At 35.6% G+C, this 13,217-nt stretch overlaps 1 non-coding gene across 1 annotated transcript; it reads left to right on the forward strand.

Annotated features, from left to right (window-relative positions):
- Positions 1-711: 711 nt before the first annotated feature.
- On the forward strand, positions 712-818 carry LOC121212088 (small nucleolar RNA R71). Its single transcript, XR_005907298.1, has one exon. It is a non-coding gene; the product is annotated as a small nucleolar RNA R71 (small nucleolar RNA).
- The last annotated feature ends 12,399 nt before the right edge of the window (positions 819-13,217 follow it).

The raw sequence follows: 13,217 nt of genomic DNA on the forward strand, positions 1-13,217 counted from the left end.
TCTCTGGATTCAGTATTACTAAATAAATTTCCTGGTGGTCTTTCCGAGATTAGTTTAGAAAGCTGGCTTATCTGAGTTTCTAGTCCTTGGATCGATGCTTGTTGATTCTTAAGCGTTGTCTCGGTATTGAAATGGGTTTCTAACATTGATATAAATTTTGAGAGCATCTCCTCAAGGTTCGGTTTCTTCTCTTGTTGATAAGGTGGTTGTTGAAAACCCTGAGGATTTTGTGGCTTTTGATTTCCTTGACCACCTAGGAGAAATTTGGGTGGTTCCTCCAACCAGCATTATAAGTATTACTGTATGGGTTATTTTGAGATCTAAAGTTATTATTACCCATATAGTTGACTTGTTCCTCTTCGGTTGTGGGATTGAATGACTGATATTCTATATGCACACATCCTCCGCTTGAGTCACACCTCATTACTAGATGTACCTACGTAGAACCAAGAAAACTATCAATCTTTTTATTGAGAAGTTCTACTTGATTTAAAAGCATAGTAACTGAGTCGACGTTATAAACGCCGCTATTTTTGTTGGCTTACTCCTCATGACTTGCCACTGATAGTTATTCAGTGACATTTCTTCAATGAATTCATAAGCCTCTTCAGGTGTTTTGTTGTTGATGGTTCCGCCAGCAGCTGCATCAACTATTTGCCGAGTTGAAGGATTCAGACCATTTGGAATGTTTGTACTTGAAGCCAAAGCGGCAACCCATGGTGAGGGCACCTTCTCAATAAGTTCTTGTATCTTTCCCATGCATCGTAAAGTGTTTCTAAATCCATATGCACAAAAGAAGAGATATCATTACGTAATTTAGCATTTTAGCCGGCGTAAAATATTTTAGTAAAAATTTATCAGTTATTTGTTCCCAAGTAGTGATAGACCCTCGTGGTAATGAGTTCAACCACTGTTTAGCTTTGTTTCTCAGTGAAAAGGGAAATAACCGAAGACAAATGGCATCATCAGAAACACCATTGATTATGAATGTATCGCAAAATTCCAGCAAATTTGCTAAGTGAGCGTTGGGATCTTTATCCTACAAACCATCAAACTGAACAAACTGCTGTATCATCTGAATAGTGTTAGGTTTTAATTCAAAAGTATTTGCAGCTACAGCAGATCTAACTATGCTAGATTCAGTTCTTGTTAAAGAAGGTTTAGCATAATCATACATAGTACGTGGAGTAGGATTTTGATTAGCCGCAATTGCAGGAGGTAGCTGATTGCCTTGGTTTTCAGCCATCTGATCAGTTGGGGTTTGAGTATCGTCTTCTTGCTCGTTCTCCATGTATCATAAGCTACGCCTTATTTCTTTTTGATTTTTGCGAATTGTACGATCAATTTCTTCGTCAAAAAGTAATGGTCCCAACAGATTTCTTCTAGTCATAAACTATAAAAACCTGCCAAGAGAGCGAAAAAGTGAATTAATAAATAATAAAATAAAATAAAATTGCAAGAAAAATAAATGGCTACAGTAATAAAAATTTAGTGTTCCTAATATTTTAGTTCCCCGGCAACGGCGCCAAAAACTTGATCGCGTGATTCGTAACAAGTAATAAACATTTATAATGAAGATCAAACCTAGACTAACTATTATCACGACGAAAAGGCAAGCGCACCTATCGAACAATAGTATAGTAATGGCAAGACCGGGATATCGTACCCAAGGGAACCAAAAGTACTAGTAATGACTATCTTTTTATTATCTAGCCTAAGAATAAAAGGGTTTGTTTTAATTAACTAATTATTTAAACTAAGAACGCACAGAGAAAAGAATTGGGGAATTGTTTTTGGGAAAATCGATTGACTTGAGACAATACCTAAGGAAAAATTCACCTAGACTTTACTTGTTATAATGGCTCCAAATCGGACGATTTATTCATTCAACTTGTTCCGTAGAGATCCCTAAGTTATGTTATTATCCCTATTCAAAACTAATAACGTCTAATCCCTAGATTGAATAACCGAGACTTTTCTCTAATTAACACTCTAAGGTTGCATTAACTCGATCTATGGATCCCCTTATTAGGTTTCACCCTAATCCAAAAAAATCTTGTCACCTTATTTCTAGGCGCGCAATCAACTCTGCTTAATTATGGCAAATGTACTCTTAGACAGGATCTATTCCTCCTCTAAATAAGAGCGTGTCTTGAATCAGTATCCTGGGATATCAAAACAAGAATTAAGAACACATAATTAAGAACAAGTTAAATATTTATCATACGATTCAGAAAATAATAACAATATTCATCTTAGGTTTCATTCCCCTTAGGTATCTAAGGGGTTTAATTCATAACTAAATAAGAAAACATCTCAGAAGAATAAAGAATACAAAACATAAAGGAAACCCAAAATTCCTGAAAGGGAATTGAGGAGAGATCTTCAGTCTTGATGATGAATCCGGCTTCTGAGATGGATCAATCGACTTTCTTGGGGTAATTCCTTACCCCTCTTCTCTGTCTCCCCTTTTCTCCTCCTCTAGTGCGTATTTATAGGCTTTGGAATGCCTAGAAACCCTCAAAAGTGGCCTTTTCCGAATTGGACTTGACTTGGGCTCAACAGGGACATGCCCGTGTGACACGGCCGTGTGACATGATTTCCAAGCCGTGTTCAATCCGTTAAATTGCACACGGCCGTGTGGGTCAATAGCCAGGCCGTGTGAATCATGAAAGCCTTGGTCGACACCCTCAAAAGACACGGGCATGTGAGCTGCCCGTGTGGCAAGGCTTAGGCCGTGTCATCTTCTCGATTTGGTCCGTTTTGTCCCTTTTTTGGTTCATTTTTGGCTCTTTTTGACTCTTGGTGCTCTCCTGAGTACAAAACATGAAATTAAAGCATTAAGAGCATCGAATTCACCAATTCTAATGAGAAATCATCTATAAAATGCATTAAACATGGGGTAAAAACATGTATAATTTACACTTTATCAATGATGAATATAAATGAAATGATGAATGATGAGCTCATCTAAAACTAAATATAAAGTGCATTGTGCATGTCTAACTTGTGAATTTAGTGCATGTAATAGGAAAACCATCCCATGCTAGACGATTTTAATGCCTAATATAGTTGCATGCTAATTCCTCGGTAAGTTTACTTTCTAGATATTCTGGCTTACTAAGCATGTAAATAATTACCCCTCTCTTTTCCCTGCTTTTAAGAGCTCAAGGACTCGTAAGGATTGGAAGACGGTTGAGAGAACCAGCACACTATCAAATAGATCAGTTTTGGTATAAAGACATTTTTGATTTGTTCCATGGCATGTATAGGGATTTTGAGTATTTTGTCATATGTGTCATTTGATTTGCCAAATGAGGCATGTAAAGATATACCTATCTTTTGTATATGGCCCTGGGGAATTGGCTTCTTTTGAAGTAGGCTATGACCTACAAATTTATGCATGTTTATATTCATATGTGATGGTTTGTTTATAATTGGCAATGAGTCACAAGAACAAGCCAATTTTGAATGTGTTAAAGTGAATGGAAACCCATAAATACAAGATGGGGAATAACTTATCATGTATGAAACCAATGACATGAGGTTTCAATACAATGAGTTTTGCCAAGATCATTTATAAGAATATAATCATGCTTTACTCTGTGTTTGGTAATCATTAAGAATAAGTGATGAAAAGGGTGACCAAAGGCTTGAAAATAGCCTATTAGAGTCCACACGATTAGATACACAGGTGTGTGTCTAGGCCGTGTATGACACATTGCTTATCCTCATGGGTGTGTTATGGCCATGCGTCCCCTGCACCTAAAATTTTAAGTCAGTATTGCACACGGGCAGGCCATACGGGTGTGTGCCTTGGCCATCTGTCCCTAATTTTATGATATGGTTAAAGTTAATGTTGCACACGAGCTGAGGGCATGGGTGTGTCCCAAGCCACACGACTGTGTGAGATCACACGGCCCCACCCACACGGGCGTGTGACACTTCAAAGTAAGGGAAATTTTCTAAGGTACCCAAAGTTTATCGAATGTTCCCAGTTTTGTCCCGAACTGCCCCTAGGTATGTTTTAGGCCTCAAAGGCCTGTATAAGGGATGAGATGTACATGTTTGAAAAGTTTTAAATTTGAGCGGAACTTGGTGACTCGATTTAGTATGTTTGTAAGTGTGAAACCCCGGTAACGCCTCGAGCCCTATCCCAACATCGGATAGGAGCTAGGGATGTTACATAACATGCACAATTTTGTAGGTCATAACCTACACCAACATGAGCCAATTTCCATGGCCATATACAAGTGAATATGTATACTTTTATAATCTTTCATATTGACTAATCAAATGACACATATAACAAAATAACAAAAGGCCTATACATGCCATTGAACAAAATAAGAGTATCTATATACCAATGCTAGACAATATGATAGTGTGTTGACTCTCCAAACGTCTCCCAGTCATCACGATTCCACGAGCTCTGTAAGACAGGGAAAAGAGAGGGGTAAGCATTTACATGCTTAGTAAGCTCAAATAACTGGAAAGTAAACTTACCGATTAATTAGCATGCATCTATATTAGACAATAAAACCAACAAGCATGAAATAGTTTCCCTATCACATGCACCCAATCAACAAGTTAGTCTCACAACAATGCACCATGCAATTTGTCTTAGATGAGCTCATCATCCAATGTTTTCATTTTTATATCCCATGTTAATCCCATTGAGCTTCTTAGAAATCTCGATGGATTACCCATTTACCGTCAAGTCATAAGAGCGATCATCTCATGTACGCACTCTCGCGAACCTCGCATCTTACGGCGGGATTATCAGTCCAGGCTAAATCCCCCGTAATATCAACTCATAAAGTGATGTCAGGATTACTAGTCCAGGCTAAATCCCTTATAGTGACAAACACTCTTAATGAGCTTGGATCTGAATTACCAGTCTAGGCTAAATTCAAACCCTAATCGGATTACTCGTCCGGGCTAAATCCACAATGCACACATATTCTTCGAGAGCCTCGATCACTAAAGGAACTCCCATCCGAGCTAGATCCTTTCGATATTTGAGATCAACGGATTACCTGTCCGGGCTAAATCCTTTTTGCAACACATGCAGGATCTCAAGTCACATGTAAATCATGGTTTACCCATCGAACTTCCTTTTTAACCTCAACCAGGACATTTGTCATAATGTCATTATTAATAACACATTTCATGGACTATCATACCATCATCAAATACAATATTTATACATTCATAAAACATGCAATTAGATATATTAGGAGTTTACTTTAAGTTATTCAAACTTACCTGGTATCCGTTTCGGTTTTGCGTCTCAGTTATTCTGAAACCTTTCGTTTTCCTCGATCGACCTCTGAAATTTGTTCCTCGAGGTCTATAACAATAAAAATGAATCATTAACACCTCAAATTATTTTTTTCAAGTCTAAATATCACCCCGGACAAAATGACCGTTTGCCCCTAACCTTTCACATTTTTATGATTTAATTCCTAGGCTCATATAATGAAATGCATGAATTTTCTACATTACCCAACCCTATCTGAATGTTCTTTCCTCTTATGGAAGCCCATTTTTTCCATTATTTCACATTTCTACCACATATTCTACACCTTTTGCAAAAAAGGGCCTTTTAGGGGTTTTTCATGAAAATCACCTAAGAAAATATGTTTAACACACATTCAACTGTCATATTTATCCACAAAAAATCAAAGAATAAATATGCCACACATGGGTTATTTTGCAAACATGAACCCTAACTCAAAATATAGGTAGAAATGGAGAGAGTAACCTACCGGGATTTTGAAAATACAGAGAACATTAAAAATGGGGCTTAGGAGCACTTACTTTTAAGCTTGAAAATGTTGAAAACCCTAGCTATGGAGGGCTTGAGAATTTCGGCTGGATGAGGGAGAAGAATGGCGATTTTTGCCTTCATTTTCCCATTTTATTTCATTAATTAGCCAAATGACCAAAATGCCCTTAAGCCCTTTCTTTAAAATTTCATCCATACATGCTCATTTTTGTCCAAAAACTTAAAAATTGGGAAAATGTCTCTTTAAGACCTTCTAATTAATAATATAAAGCAATTTCATACAAATTGCTACTAGAATCCAAGTTTTGCGCTTTATTCGATTTGTTCCTAAATTTCCAATTGGACACTTACTCATAGAATTTCTTCATGAAAGTTTAACACATGCATATAATCATATTCTAGACCTTATAATAATCATAAAATAAATATTTCAACTTCATATTTGTGGTCCTGAAACTACTATTCTGACTAGGCCCTATTTTTTGGATGTTACAGTTTCCTTCGTTCATCCATGGTGAATTCGATTGGGAAGAAGAAAATGATAAAAGGTGATGACTTTATTTGTTTTATCTTATATTTTATCTTGTTTTATTATTAATTTAATATTTTAATTAACATATTTTCACTTAAAACCATGCTACGACCTCTACTATAATGGACTATGGCATAATTTTCATTTACATAAAAAAAACTTTAATTATGCACTTTAGCTAATAATAATCAATAGTGATGAAGTTTTACGCCTTTTATGTTTTAGTCATTTTTCTTTAATTAACCATCCAAACACTAAAATTTTTGGACCAAACTTCAATTCACCTATATAATATCTCTATAAATATTTAATAATAATATTTATGGGTTCGATTTATAGAAACAAGGTCTTAATACCATTTTTTTCAAAACCACTTGACTTTAGGGACAGCCCACTTGAACTTAACTATTCATTCAAATAACAAAAATTATCAAATCACAATTCAATATAATACTATATTTGACTTGTATAAATTAAGTAATAATAATTAGAGACTCAACAGGCACATTTGTGATCCCGAAACTATTGTTTCTGAAACCACTAAAAATAGACTGTTGTAGCAGAATTAAAGTACTGCAAGACTAATCTTTAATTAACAAATATATTTACCAAAGCTTTGTCTAAGAGCAAATTTGAATCTCTCATAGAGATGCTTGGAATTTGCAGCGACTGAAGAAAGGAATGTTGAAGATTTGCTTTAGCTATTGCAGTCAAAATAATTTAGCTATTTTTAGCCATTTTCAATTTGTTGCTGATTTTTTTTTTAGATTATGAATCTTTTATTTTCTTATTCTTAGTCATTGGTTGTTGAAATTTTTCCCTACATAAGCATTAGATTTCAGTTCAATGAAACATACACTTTCCATAAAAAATATTTCTACTTTGTAACGCCCCAAAAATCTAATCTTTGATTTGATAAAATTCATCATAACTAAGTATTTGCTTTAGTGGTTAAGTGCTTTGGGATATGTGTTTGAGGTCTTGTGTTTGAATCTTTACGTGAGCGAATGGGCAATATTTTTTGCTATTTTCGTTCTGCCGGCCAAGTAGTGGTTATGGTCTAATCGAATTCTATGGGGAAAATCTAATAAGTTATCAAGATACTGATTGATTAGGGAGTGTATTTAAAAAGAAAAGGATATATATTATTTATTCTTTTAATTTGATTTTTTTATTTTCTTTTCTTTTTCCAAAGATTCCATTATTCCCACATTCCATTTGTTTTGTTAGTTTTTATTTTTATTTATTTTGTTTTATTATTCCCTTTCTTACTTGTCACGATTTTTCTTCATCTTTTCTTTTTGTTCTTTTTTATTCTTGTGATTTCTTTTCCCTTTTGTGTTTTTTCTTTATTTTCAATCTGGTTGGATTATCTTGCTTCGGTTTAGTGGGATTAAATAGTTAAGAGGTAAGGTTATTTTTCTATTCCTTTTTTGAATGTTGTTCTTTTGGCATTTAGGTAAGGTTAATATTGTAATTTGCAAAATAACTTATGTTAAAATAATAGAAATCATAATTCATCATCATCTTTTCTCAATTCTACTGAAAATTCAAGAAAACAAAGAACCAAGAGAGCTTGCTAGGGTTTGGCCATTTTGATGCTCAGTTGTAAGTCCATTTTTGCCTCGTTTTTAATGATTTTTTATGTTTTTGAGATCGTTGCAACTAGGTCTAACTAGCCTAGGGACTATTTTGCAAAACTATTAATGATTTTAAATGATGCTATTGATGAATACATGTGTGTTTTGATGTTTGATGATAGATTATGAATGTTGGTTGTGAATTATACAAGTTTTATAAAGTGATTTTTGGTAAAAAAAACAAATTAGGGATTAAATTGTGAAATGTAGAAACCTAGAGGTTGAAATGTGAAATAAATGAAAAGTATGGGCTGTTAGGGGTATAATAGTAATTTGGATAGCATGGGTTGTGGTTAAATTGCATGAATTTGTGTTTTTGTGAAATAAGGACTAAATTGTAAAAGTTGTGAAACATAGGGGCAATTGTGTAAAAATTACCTTAAAGTGAATTTGGACTAAATTGAATAGAGAGATGATTAAATAAGTTAATTTTTATTATATTTAGATCAAGAAAGGTGAAATACGGACTTAGATCGGGGAAAGAACAAAGTTACGGAATAGTTGACTTGTTTCACTGTTCTAGCATCTGAGGTAAGTTTGTATGTAATAAGCATTATTATAATTATGTTTTAAACGCTTTGATATTGCATAAATTTTGAATACGAGACTATGAAAACATTCGAAAATGATTCGACGATGATTCGACATTTGAAATCCTGGTTGAACCTTAGGAATAGATTTGGATACTAGTGACATGTCATTAGGGATTATTGTGATTACGTGATCCGAGTGTTGGTCATGTACGTCCTACCGGTGGCTGAGTATACCGGCATGTGTTGTGGATACTTGACAGCTTGTGTGAGCAGAACCGTGTAACTATGTTTTGACTAACAGCTTGTATGAGCAGGCCCATTGATAGCTTTAATGTGAGCAGTATATGTGATACATTGAGTTGGCTTCGGGCTATGATATTGGAACTTAGTGTCCGAGATTCTAGAGTATCTAATAGTATTCCAAACGGTTCAATGGTTAAATGAAAGATGAGACCAGGTATAAGATTGATACGTAATGGTACAAGTATGTTCATAAACCGCATAAGCTTAAATCGAAGAAGTTGTGAAGTTCATATATAATCTTGTGATCGAAAATATAAAAGGTTTGTTAGTTAAATGAATTATATGTTGATATGTTCAAATTGATGAATTGTATAATCATGTTAAGATTGAGTTTATTTCATATGAGCTTACTAAGCTATAAAGCTTACTTTGTTTAATTTTCGATGTTTTATAGTGACTTCAAAGCTAACTCAGACTCGGGGATCGTCAGAGACATTATCACACTATCCAACTATCAATTTGGTACTTCTGAACTTATGTTTTGAGTATATGGCATGTATAGGGACTTTGTTCATTTTGGTATATTTGGTAATATAGTGTGTCATTTAAAATGGCTTGTTAATGTTTATAGTTTGGTTTTGTATATTGCCATATAAGTTGGCTTGTTTTGATATGTTTGAATCATGTATATATATAGCTTGAATTGTGAGTTCATGGATAGGTATGTGATTTTTGTGGACAATAAAGGTTGTAAAGGTCGATTGGTTGATATTAAAGTTGTCACATGCTTATGAGTTTGATGTTTAATGATGCATGATTGGATGTGTTTAGCAAGTTAAATTATAAAGGTGAATTTGGTATAAATGGTATGATATGTTTTGTGATTAGAGTGTATAGAGAATGGAAGTATAGAATGTGCATGATTTACATTTGAATTGGCTGGTTTAAATGCTTATATATGTTATATGTTGGTGCCAATTGATGTGGTGTAGGTACATGCAAGTTAGAGTGGCAAAATGGCTTGGTAAATATCCTATTTTTGTCCACACGAGCAAAGACATGGGCGTGTGTCACAGTCATGTACACTGTCGTGTTTCCCATGGTGTTGAATTAGAAATCAAGTTAGTATGCTCCACGGCCTCCCACACGGGCGTATGACTTGGTCGTGTGTCATAAATCAATATACCCTACAGGTTTGGCACGGCCTAGCACACGGCCTGGTAATGGGTGTGTATGGCCATTTTTAGGGCACACGGGATAGCCGCATGGGCATGTGTGTTAGCCGTGTGACCCAAGTTAGAGAGTTCCATAGGGTTGGACACGGGCTGGGACACGACAATCTGATCTCATTTCGAATGTCACACGGGCATGTTTGTCGGCCATGTGAGACAAATGGCAGGGCCACACGGACGTGTGTCCCCTATTTTGAGAAAAAAATTTGAAGTGTATTAAAAGTTTCCAAAGTTATCAGTTTAGTCCCAAACCACTCTCAATGCATGTTTAGGGTATCATAGGCTCGTATTATGGACAAAATGGTTGGCAGTGAATGAAATTTATATGATTTGATTAATTGTATGTGAAATGTATAATTAAAATGTTTTATAAGTCTGGTAATGCTCCGTAACCACTATTCTGGAGTTGAATACGGGTGAGGGGTGTTGCGTTTATTGGTATTAGAGCTACAGTTTAGTCGATTCTCGGTCTAACGTAGCGTGTGTGAGAGTCTAGCTATACATGCCATATATAACCTGTGATAGTGCAATGACTCCAAGGAAATTAAAATATGTTTTCATATAGTAAATGGATCCCGATCGAGCTGTAGCTGATGATGTTGAGAATAATGCGCCAGCTCACGCTCAAGGGGTCACGCCTTCTCAATCTAGAAATATATCGATTAGTAACGGAAGAGAGGCTAAAGAAGCCTTTTTCCAAATGATGATTGAATGGTTCACGCAATTTGTTAGAACCAATGCGGCTGCTCAATAACCTTCACCCCCACCTAATTCCCAACTTGTTCCTATAGCTCTTCAAGTTTTGGAACTTCAACGACTGAATAAGCCTCCAGTTGATAATATCTGAAAACACGGGGCTGAAGAGTTCAGAGCTACCATTAATGATGATCCTAAAAGAGCTGAATTTTGGATTAAAAACACTATCGAGTATTTCATAAACTATCTTGTACTCCATTCGAGTGTTTAAAATGTGCCATATCGTTCTTGAGGGACACTGCGTACCAATGGTGGAATACTCTAGTATCAGTGGTACCGAGAGAAAGAGTGACTGGGGAATTCTTTCAGACTGAGTTTTAGAAGAAATATATAAGTCAGAGTTTTCTCGATCAAAAGCATAAAGAGTTTCTAGAATTGAAACAGAGTCGAATGACTGTGACCGAGTACGAAAGAGAATTTGTACGGTTGAGCAAGTATGCTCGGGAGTATGTTTCCATTGAAGAAATCATGTGCAAGCAGTTCGTTGATGGGTTGAACGAGGATATTAAACTTCTAGTTGGAATTCTAGAATTAAAAGAATTTGTTGTCCTGGTTGATAGAGCTTGCAAAGCCGAGGAGCTTAGTAAAGAAAAGAGAAAAGAAGATTCAGAGGCTGGAGATTCGAGAAAGAGACTGATGAATAAACCATATCAGCCTTCATCAAAGAAATTTAGAGATTCGTTCACTCGTCCAAATGTTTCAATCGGGCATTCGAGTAGAGATCGTGGAAAACAATACTTAAGTCCTAAAGCTCAAGCTACGTTAGTATTGAGTGTTGGTAGTGTGCAAAATTATAGACCTGAATGTCAGCAATGTGGAAGACGTCATCCTGATGAATGTAGAATGAATAGCCGGGCCTGTTTTAAATATGGTTCGCAGGATCATTTCATACAGGATTTCCCAAAGCTAGTAGAGAAAGATAATGTTCAAAATGCAAGATTGAATAACACAGCCACTAAAGGGAGGCCACCAAGAAATGCGGGAAATGCGAGTCGTAATCACGCTACTACGAGAGATTCTACAGTAATATCCGAGGGTAGAGCACCTACTAGAGCTTATGCTATTCGCGCTCGCAAAGAGGCGTCATCACCTAATGTTATTACCGGTACATTCTCTCTGTACGGTATTAATGTGATTCCATTGATTGATCTTGGATCAACTCATTCATATATCGATATGAATTTAGTGTTTAGTAAGAATTTACTTGTTGAGTCTACTGAGTTTGTGATCAAAGTATCAAACCCCTTAGGAAAATATGTTCTCGTTGATAAAGTTTGCAAGAATTGTCCTTTCATGACTCCAGGTTACTGTTCTCTTACGGATTTGATGCTTTTTCCATTTGATGAGTTCAATATAATTCTAGGTATAGATTGGTTGACTCTACATGATGCTGTTGTAAATTGTAGATGAAAGACTATTGAATTGAAATGTCAGAATAGTGAAATTATTCAAATTGACTCAAATGAATCGAATGAATTACCTACCGTGATTTCATCTATGTCAGCTCAGAGATGTGTGAGAAAAGGGTGCAAAGCCTATCTTGCTTATGTTTTGATACAAAAGTGTCTGAATCAAAGATTGAATCAGTGTCTATAGTTTGTGAATATCTGGATGTATTTCCAGAAGAATTACCAGGGTTACCACTGATAAGAGAGGTTGAATTTGCTATTGTGTTAGTACCAGAAACTTCACCGATATCTATAGCTCCGTATAGAATGGCTCCAACAAAATTGAGAGAGTTGAAATCTCAGTTGCAAGAGTTAACAAATAGAGGTTTTGCACGACCTAGTTTTTCGCCCTGGGGTGCTCCAGCTTTTTTCGTAAAGAAGAAAAATGGGTCAATGAGAATGTGTATTGACTATCGACAACTCAACAAGGTTACAATAAAGAACATGTATTCGTTGCCAAGAATAGATGATTTGTTTGATTAGTTGAAAAGGGCAACAATGTTTTTGAAGATTGATTTGAGATCTGGCTATTATCAGTTGTGAGTTAAAGACTCAAATGGGACGAAAATTGCATTTAGAACGAGGTACAGACATTATGAATTTCTTGTTATGCCTTTCGGATTGACTAATGCTCCTACAATCTTTATGGATTTGAATAATTGAATTTTTAGACCATGTTTAGACAGATTCATTGTTATGTTCATTGGCAACATTCTGATCTATTCACGAGTTGAGTCTGAACTCGCCAAGCATTTGAGAATTGTGCTACAAACTTTGAGAGATAAGCAATTGTTTGTTAAATTTAGAAAATGTGAATTCGGGCTTCGAAAAGTCAAATTTTTGGGACATATTGTTTCAGCGGAAGATATACGAGTTGATCCGAGCAAAATTTCAGCAGTTGTTGATTGGAAACCACCGAGAAATGTATCTGAAGTCAGAAGTTTTCAGGGACTAGCTGGCTACTATCGACGTTTTGTAAAAGGATTCTCGATGATTGCTACTCCTATGACCAAATTGCTACAAAAAGATGTAAAATTCTAGT

This window comes from Gossypium hirsutum, chromosome A12, assembly GCF_007990345.1.
Source record: "Gossypium hirsutum isolate 1008001.06 chromosome A12, Gossypium_hirsutum_v2.1, whole genome shotgun sequence".
NCBI lineage: Eukaryota > Viridiplantae > Streptophyta > Magnoliopsida > Malvales > Malvaceae > Gossypium > Gossypium hirsutum.